Below are 9,599 nucleotides of genomic sequence, written 5' to 3' on the forward strand. Positions count from 1 at the left end.
AACCCCTGTCTCACCTCCAGATCCCACAGTCTGTGGGGCATGAGAAAAGGGTCTCTAACTGCAAGTGCTGCAGGAAGGCAAGGTCTTCATGGGAGAGCCAGATTTCCATTACAGAAGGAAAGGAAGAGAAATATTCAGAGAACAGCTTCAGCATGTAGGAAATTTTGCTGATGAGGGACTGTGAATCCCAGAAGGCAAGGTAGCAGGATTTCAGAAACTGGGGAGGTTTGGGAGAAAGGGCAGAAGAGGGACAAGGGGGTCTGTGGGAAGAGGAGTGTAACATACAAGGTAGGGTTCATGGGCTGCCAATGATTGGCAGACAGAGATAAGGGCCGTAATGGTGGAGTAAAGGCTGAGAGTGGTGGTGAGGTTATACATGCTGAGGAACAGGGAAGTCTGGGGAAGCAGGGTCTTGGTTTTAGTGTACAGACCTCCCTTCACCCCAATGGTGAGGGTAGGTCTAATGCAGTGTAACCTTGGTCTTGTGCAGACCCCTGCCCACTTCATTTACCTCACCCTGTGTCTGTCTCCTCTACAGCACTGTGCTGTCGCCATCCTGGCTCTCTGGGAGTTCCCACAACTGAGCTCTTTGCAGCCTCAGGGCCTTTGCGCTTGCAATTTCCTTTGCCTGAACTATTCTCCTGTCAGCTATTTGCATGGCTGGCTCTTCTTCCTCAGCATTTGCCTACAATATAACTTCCATAGTGAGATCAAATGTAGACACTTCCTGCTATTCTTGATCATAGCGCCCTTTTAATTCTCATCATAACATTCATCAAACCAGCTGTTCTTTTAATTTATGTCTTTTGTATGTTTATTCCAATTAAAGATCCACAAGGACATTCGGCTGTGTCTGTTACGTTCCCTATTGCGTCCCCACAGACCAGCGCAATGTCTGGTATGGTAAGTGCTTAGTAAATAATTATTGAGTAAATGAAACTCAGAGCAACAAGAACCCAGAGGTGGAAGGTTATTTCTGCAGAGGGATAAAGCAATTAATTGCCCATCTTAACCTCAGTTGATCAGTTCTGTAGAGTGGTTATTAAAACCTGCCATCTTTGGGAGGAAGAAATGGCAAACCAGACTAGGAAATGGCCTGTCTTTGGGCTGGTTCGTTGGCTCCTGTTGTTGTTGGCTGGAAAGGGCTATTGGAAATGGTGGCCCCACTCTCCAGAATGTCACAGAACAGTGAAGAACCACACTTCTTGAGGGCAATATTTGATCAATGCCTCTGTGTTTTCCTTCTTCCAGCTGGTTTAAGGAGTGTTTGGTGGTGGCTACAGTGAACTCTAGCTGTGCTTTCTTTACATTGGCTCTGACAGTATTAGTGAGGTAGTTCTTGGCTCAAATAAACGTAATTAGAGGCTGAGAGGAAGAAGACACAATTTTCCCCTTTGCTTACACATATCTCTGGGTTGAGATGCTTCACTGATGGACAGAATGCAACCAAATTACAAGCAAAAACAAAATAAAATAAAATAAAAAATACAAAATCATTTTCTATCTCCCTTCCGGTAACTGTTCAACATTAGAAAATAAGGATACATGAACACAATGGAATATTATAGATTCCTTAAAATTATCAATGTGTGGATTATACACAAAAATGGACTAATGCTCATGATCCAATATGTGAAAACAGAATATGCGATTAATATAATGCACATATAGAATAGAATAAAATTAAATATACACTGCAATTTCTAACATATAAATATTTATTCATATGCATAAGGATTTAAAGTAACGGGTGAAATGAAAACAGTTATGTTGGGTGGTCTATACAGGAATTTTCTTTTTTTACTATCCTTTTGTATTATTGTATTTCTAAAAAAAGATTTTATTAGTTTATTTGACAGAGAGAGAGAAAGCAAGCAGGAGAAGCAGGAGAGGGAGCAGCAGGCTCCCCACTGAGCAGGGAGTCCGATGTGGCACTCAATCCCAGGAACACTGGGATCCTGACCTGAGGCCAAGGCAAACACCCAACGGACTGAGCCACCCAGGAACACCTGTACTATGGTATTTTTAAACTGAAAAGCCCTCAAATCCCTGGAAAGAGCTTGTATGTACAAAAGCAGCCTTACGAACAATGTCTTTTGTTGTACTTTCTGTTCAGCTTAAAGAACCTTATGTTAAAGAATTGTATGTTTGGACTTGGGTCAATAGAAGCTCCTTTTATAGCACATTTACATGGTAATTTGTTCCTTTTTAACATGATGCTAATCTAGTTTTGCTAAGAGCGTCTCTGAATTTACACCTACATTTATGTCCGTGTTTATATAGGTGTAACCTCTGAGATTATTTGGAGAGTCAGGATAGAACAATGTATGTGCTTGAGTTTCAAAGGTCTCTATATTAATTATGCTGAAACAAAGAGCTGGGGAAGAGGTTCCTGCAAAAGAAAAGAGCCATCCCCATTTCTAAACAAAGGGGGTAGAGCAAGTACCTAGACACCTCGCCAGAGTTCTCTTCTTAGGATCAGTGCTGTCTTCTGAGCGCTGCTGTTCTTCTGCTCAGGCATTGCTGTTTCCCTCAAAGTAATTTAGTTGTTCATTGTTTATTCAATATAAACTTCAAACCAGAAGATCTGGGAGGTGGTGGGAATACAAATAAGAAAATAGATGGTCCCTCCCAGCAATGAGCTCATCATCTAGCAGTTATTTTCCTACAGCCTCTCTTAACTGGGGGCGGTTGACATCTCTTACTGCCCAAGAGTGGAAATGATCTGTTGGCAAAAGAACTGAGCTTCACTTGTTTTCATAAGGCTGGGAATTTTTTTAAAAAATTAAAGTTATTTAATTAATTTAGTTGGTGAAAGACAGTTTATTAGGATACCTTTAGGTCTACCCAAAGAAGCTGAGGAAGTACGATCTTCAGTATTCAAGAACAATCCTTATTGTTTATAATAGTAAAAAAACTAAAAGAACTTAAATGTAAAACAGTATAAAAAATAGTGAAGGAAACCATGAGTAGGACCTCATTATTATTCAAGCTTTGGGGTCCTGGAGCAGAGCTGCCTCTGTCTGAATGCTGACTCTATACCTCACAAGCCAAAAAATTAATTAAGCCTTGATTTTTTCCTATATAAAATAAAATTTCTATGGGAAAATAAAAATCTATTCCACAAAGTTGTTGTCAGTATTAAGTTAGATAATGTATATAAATGGCTTAGAACAATGCTTAGCTCACAATAAGCACTTGATAATAATTTTCTTTATTGTTGTGGTAAATGACCTTCATAGAATATTGTGCAACCATTAAAATTACGTTTCTGATGAATTTGTAATAAGAAGGTACAATTTAAAATTATCAGTGAATGCAAGATAATCACATCTATGAAAGATGAGAAAAGAGAGACTGAAAGAAACTTCTGTATGTCATCAGTTTTCATTTTTTTTAAGTTTAAAGTTTCTGCTTATGTTTTGATTGGTAAGTCTATCTGTGATTTCCTTTTCCAGCTTTCTTGATGTATAATTGACAAATAAAATTGGAGTATTTGCTGACTTGTTATATGTATACATCCACCAACAATAGTCACCGTGTTCTACATTAGATCATCAGACTTTATTCATTTTATAATTGAAAGTTCGTGTCCTTCTACCAATCTCTTTCCGTTTCTCCCACTATTCAGCTCTGGCAACCACCATCCTATTCTCCGTTTCTAGGAGTTGCACTTTTTTTTTTTTTTTTTAAGTTTCCATGCATAAGTGATATCATGTAGTTATTTGTCTTTCTCTGTCTGGCATATTTCACTTAGCATAATGCCCAGGAGGTCCATCTATGTTGTTGCAAATATCAGAACCCTCTTCTTTTTTAAGGTTGAATAATATTCCATACCACATCTTCTTTATCCATTCCTCCACAGATGGGCACTTAGGTTGTTTCCATATCACGACTGTTGTGAGTAATGCTGCAATGAATATGAAAGTACAGTATCTCTTTGAGACAATGATTTTGTTTTGTTTAGATACATATCCAGAGATAGGGTTGCTGGATCATAGGGTAGTTCTATTTTTAATTAAGACAGTATGAGGAAGCTGTTTTAATTTAAACCGTATGAAGAAACTCTGTTTTCAAAACATACTGTTTTGAACAGTATGTTCAAAATACTGTTTTGAACATACGGTTCAAAACATACTGTTTTCCATAGTGGCTGTACTAGTTTACATTCCCACTAACTGTACAAGTCTTCCCTTTTCTCCACATTCTTGCCAACATTTACCTCTTGTCTTTTCGATAATGGACTTCGTAACAGGTGTGAAGTGAATCTCATTGTGGTTTTGATTCCCATTTCCCTGATTACTGATGTTGAGCATATTTTCATGTGACTGTTGGTTATTTGTGTGTCTTCTCTGGAAAAATGTCTTTGCCCATTTTTAAGTTTTTTTGGTGTTTTTTTTTACTTTTCAGTTGTAGGAGTTCCTGTATATTTTGGATATTAACCCCTTGTCAGCTATGTGGTTTGCAAATATTTTCTTCCATTTGGTAGGCTGTCTTTTCATTTTGTTGATTGTTTCCTTCACTGTGCAGCAACTTTTTAGTTTGATGTAATGCCACTTGTCTATTTTTGAATTTGTTGCATTTGTCATTGGTGTCAAATACAAAAAAAAAAAAAAAGTCTTTGCCAAGACCCTTGTCAAAGAGCTTATCCCCCATGTTTTCTTCTAGGAGTTTTCTGGTTTCAGGTCTTAAGTTCAAGTCTTTAATCCACTTTGAGTTGATTTTTGTGTTTGGTGTAGGAAAGGGGTCCAATTTCATTCTCTTGCATGTGAATATCCAGTTTCTCCAACACCATTTATTGGAGGGATTATCCTTTTTCCATTGTATATTCTTGGCTTCTTTGTTGAAAATTAGTTAGCTGTATATGTATGGGTTTATTCCCAGGTTTCGATTCTATCCCATTGGTCTATGTGTTTGTTTTTATGCCAATACTATTTTGTTTTGATTATAGCTTTACAGTATAGTTTGAAATCAGGAAGTGTGCTACTTCCAGCTTAGGTCTTTCTCAAGATTGCTTTGGCTATATGGGGTCTTTTGTGGTTCCATATGAGTTTTTAGACTGTTGTTACTATGTCTGTGAAAAATGCCATTAGAATTTTGATAGGATTGTATTGAATCTATAGATCTCTTTGGCGGTTATCAATATTTTAACAGTATTAATTTTTTCACTCCATGAACATAGAATATTTTTCAGTTTGTTTTTTCTTCAATTTTGTTACAATGTTTAATAGCTTTCAGTATACAGATCTTTTCCCTCCTTGGTTATTCCTAAGTATTTTATTCTTTTTAAACTTATTCCTAAGTTTTTTATTCTTTTTGATTCTATTGTAAATGGGATCATTTTCTTAATTTCTCCTTCTGGTAGTTCATTGTTAGTGTATATAAACAACCGATTTTGTATATTGATTTTGTATCTTACAACTTTACTGATCTTTTAAAATTAGTTTTAACATTTTTTTGGTGATATTTTTGCTATTTTAAAATAACTTCATTGAGATATAATTCTCATGTCCTAAAGTTCACCCTTTTAAACTGTACAGTTCAGTGGTTTTTTAAATGTATTCAGAGTTAGGCAGGCATCAACACTAATTTTAGGATGTTTCATTACTGCAAAAAGAAAATGTACCTATTAGTTATAATACTCCTTGTTCCTTTGCTTCTCCTAGCCCCTGGACGGCCATTAATCTACTTTCTGGCTCTATGCATTTGCCTATTCTGGACATTTCATAGAAATGGAATCATAATATGTAGCCTTCTATGTCTGGTTCCTTTTGCTTAAGATAGTATTGTCAAGGTTCATGCATGTTTCAGCATGTATCAGTATTTCATTCCTCTTTATGACCAAATAACATTCCAGTGTATGAGTGTACTACATTTTGTTTATCCATTCATCACTTGATGGACATTTGGGTTGCTCCTGCTTGGTAGGTATTATGTTACTATGCACATTCATGTTCAAGTGTGTTTTCAGTTCTCTTGGGTATATCCCTAGGAACTGGTAGTCGTATGGAATTGCTGTGTCATATAGTAACTCCATGTTTAACATTTGTAGGAACTTCCAAGTTGTTTTCTAAAGTGGCTGCATTATTTTACGTCCCATGTATAAGGATTCAGATTTCTTCGTATCATTGTCTATAGTTTTTTGATATAGCCATCTCAGTAGGTGTGTTGTGATATCTCATTGTACACTTGTTGAAGTTTGGGGAAATGTATCACATTTTTAATAAAAACATCTTTTTAAAAAAGAGAACTTTAGATATAGTATAGGCCTTTCAGTTTGAATGCCATTTCTCTTCATTTTAAATAGTTCCCGAAATTGCCTGATTTGGAATTTACAAAACTCAGTGATGTTAGAAAATCCGGAGTGGCATTTAAACTTATTAATATTGTAACCATACCAACATTCTAGTGCCGACCTCTAAGATATTTGCTCTCAGCTGAGTGATTTTTTGATGCTATCACTTATGCCTGGCTTCATGCTAACTAGTTTAGAAGGCTAATTGGAGTGAGAATAAGGCAAAACAATTTCTCAAAAAGGCATAAAGATCTGAACTGTCAGTGAAATAGAACAGTGTGGTACTGTGCTTTGCCAAGAAAGTGATGCAGTACCTATCAGAATTTGGCTGTATTTATATCCTTTCTAAGTAGATCATTTGTCACTTTTTAGTACAACTTTTCCTTTGAGGGTGAAATAATTGACCCATCCTCTAGGAGGACAAGCGCTTTTTCTGGGTAGGGTTGTGGATGTTTATAGATGCACCAGATGGCCAGCCCTCTGACTTTCTAGCCTCAGTCATGAGAGAGAGAAAAGTGAGAAAAGGACTCTGAAGGGCTTCTCTTACACAGGGGAATTCAGGTATTGCTACGCCAACAAGATCCAGCTCCTTTCTTAAACCTCTTCTATTTATGATAACAAGTTCATTGCTGTTTACACTCTATGCAGTATGTATAGATGTTTTGGTCACAGAATCTGTGGTGGGACATATAGGTATTTAGGAAATAAATATAGGCAGTAATTTTTTTTAAACAGTAGAGAAGTATAACTAGAAAGATTTGTTTCTTCCTACTCTATTTTTAATTCTGCATTCCCCCTTTGCTAATTGTGAGATTATGTTGCAGTTGTAACATGCAGGTTTAAATAAATCTTCAGACACAAACATTTATAACATATAAATGTTTTGATCAAAACATTTGATCAAATGTTTGATCAAATGATCAAAAAAACATTTATAATATAATATATATATATAAAGCACACTCCAAAATCATATTCCCCATCAATTACTATTTGTGGAACCCTGTGTCACTGATTATAAGTAAAATTGGCCTTAGAAATTCTCATTTGATTTCTTTTAGAAGATTTAAAATGTTCTTGGCTATTCATAGTCTTAGCTAATCAATATTCATGGAATTATAAGCTATAGCCAAAGAAATTTTTTAATTCAAAGGATTTTTATCTTTTCATTTCATTTGGCTTAACTACCAGGCCTATAAATAAATACAGACAGAATTCCTACTACTCTAGTTCTTAGCCACTGCACTGAGGACTTCTTATATATGTTGACAATGCAGAGAGCTTTATAGTATCAAAGTTCATCTGACAAGTGTAATGACTTACTCACTGGCAACATTTTATGTACTTTTTTAGAATAAATTATGTTGAAACTTTGGCTAGCATCTCTTAAATTTTTAAATCAAAGCAATAATGATTATACCTAGTCCATTGGCTTTAACTCTATGCCAGCAATTATAATTATAATTAAAAAAATCTATATTTATAAAATTTTACCTGGGGATGTAAAATCCTTATACCCTATTAAAAAGATGATAGTTTTACATGCTATTAAAATGAGTCCTGCTGAAATCATTGCTTATAAGGGGTTCATCTAAATGGTAATGGGTACAAAAAGTAAGTTTCACCCTGGTAGTAGAGGTCCCCCCCCAAATCTGGCAAACCTAAGAAAAGATTTTATATTGAAAAGATATAAAATCATGAACAAACTAATAGCCCAATTAAAAGATCAAATAAACCCTGCCCCTGTGGTTCATTTTATTTCACATCTTTAAAGTACTTTTGGTAGCAATTATTAACCTGTATATTCCAAATAGGTACAATCTCAGTTGTTTTAGCTTTCTGGGGGTTATGTGTCTGATGAAAGTGATGAGGCCTAGGAAAATGCATATGTGTATGCCTAATTATTCATAAAAATTCCTGGGGTTCATAAAGCCTTAGAACTCCTGTTCATTTAGGCTCAGAGAATATTAATTGTAATTAAGCTTATTTTACTAAGGCTTCGAAAGTTCTTTGAAAGGTGTTATTTATAAATTATTTTTTTATAAACATTGTTGTCGCTTGATAATTTTGATTCATTTCTAGGACATAGCATTTATTCATAGTCTTCTTGGGATAAGCTTTCAGAAAATTTATATGTAAGTCTGGCCCAGCTGGCTTTAGTAATCAATCAATTAATCAATCATGATTAACAATGACTACTGTGGTCATCTTTAAGCAAGTCTAACAATGAAATATTGCCTTTTACTTCAGATTTATTTCCTTACATTCACTGAAGAGCTAGTTATAAACTAGATGGCCGCACCAATTTGCTAACAACGTGGGAGATTTTGCCTATTCTGACATAGAAATTACATGTCCACAACTTTGCAACCACAACTGGCAAACTACTTTGAATTCTGAAAAGAGTTGGTCTAATTCTGCAGTGGATCTCTAGGTCAACATTCTGTAAGGAAAAGTTTTTAGAGTCTGGCTCATAATGTCCACCTCAGGTAGGTTGTTAGGAGCAACTAGCAAGCCAGCAAGGGGGAGATTTTCCCAGGAGCACACCAAGTGGGGGGACATTTGGATGTTACCTTGAAGGAAGAGCTTCTGAATAGTGGATGCATCAGTCAGCATTCCAACAAACACATTCAAGTTAGGGTAATTTGAGAGGGGTCCACCAATAAAGAGATAATTACAAAAATGGGGTGTGGTAGGGAAATTATTGCAGCAGTGCAGGAATCTGGTGGGCCACAGTAAGAGAGGTTACCAGAAGCTGAAGGTTACCAGTGGTAGAGAGTGGGTCACCTAATGTCCAGGGATACTGTCAGCCCAGGATGGCCTCCCTGGAAGGGAGCCAAGGGTGGGGGAATGCCTCTGTCACTTCCCTCCCACCTCTGATCTCTTGTTGGGCTCCCTTTCGGCAAGAACCCAACAAGAATATACACTGGTCAGCCTCCTTTGGCAGAAAGGGATAACAGGTAACAGGTAGAGAGGGTCCTTCCAGACAACTCTTTACCCAGAAGTTAGAGATTTGAAATACCTCCTTTTTCAATCATGGTGACATTTTAAAAAGTTGCAGGAAAACACTGTAAAGGTAGAAAAATTATCCTTTCTTCCCTTCTAGATTTTTTTTTTGGCTGGTCTAATAATTTAGTTGATATAAGATAGATAAACAGGGAAAAAAGATTTAATTTTGTACATAGAGGAACCCCATACAAAATATGAAGTTGAAAGAAGTAACCAAAACAGGAAGCTTTTTAACCTTTCAGAAAAGACTAACTTGTGAAGAATTGATGAGACAAAGGGATTTGGCCTGCGGGTA

Source organism: Lontra canadensis, unplaced genomic scaffold (genome assembly GCF_010015895.1).
Source record: "Lontra canadensis isolate GAN:19392208 unplaced genomic scaffold, GSC_riverotter_1.0 scaffold23, whole genome shotgun sequence".
NCBI classification, from domain to species: Eukaryota; Metazoa; Chordata; class Mammalia; order Carnivora; family Mustelidae; genus Lontra; species Lontra canadensis.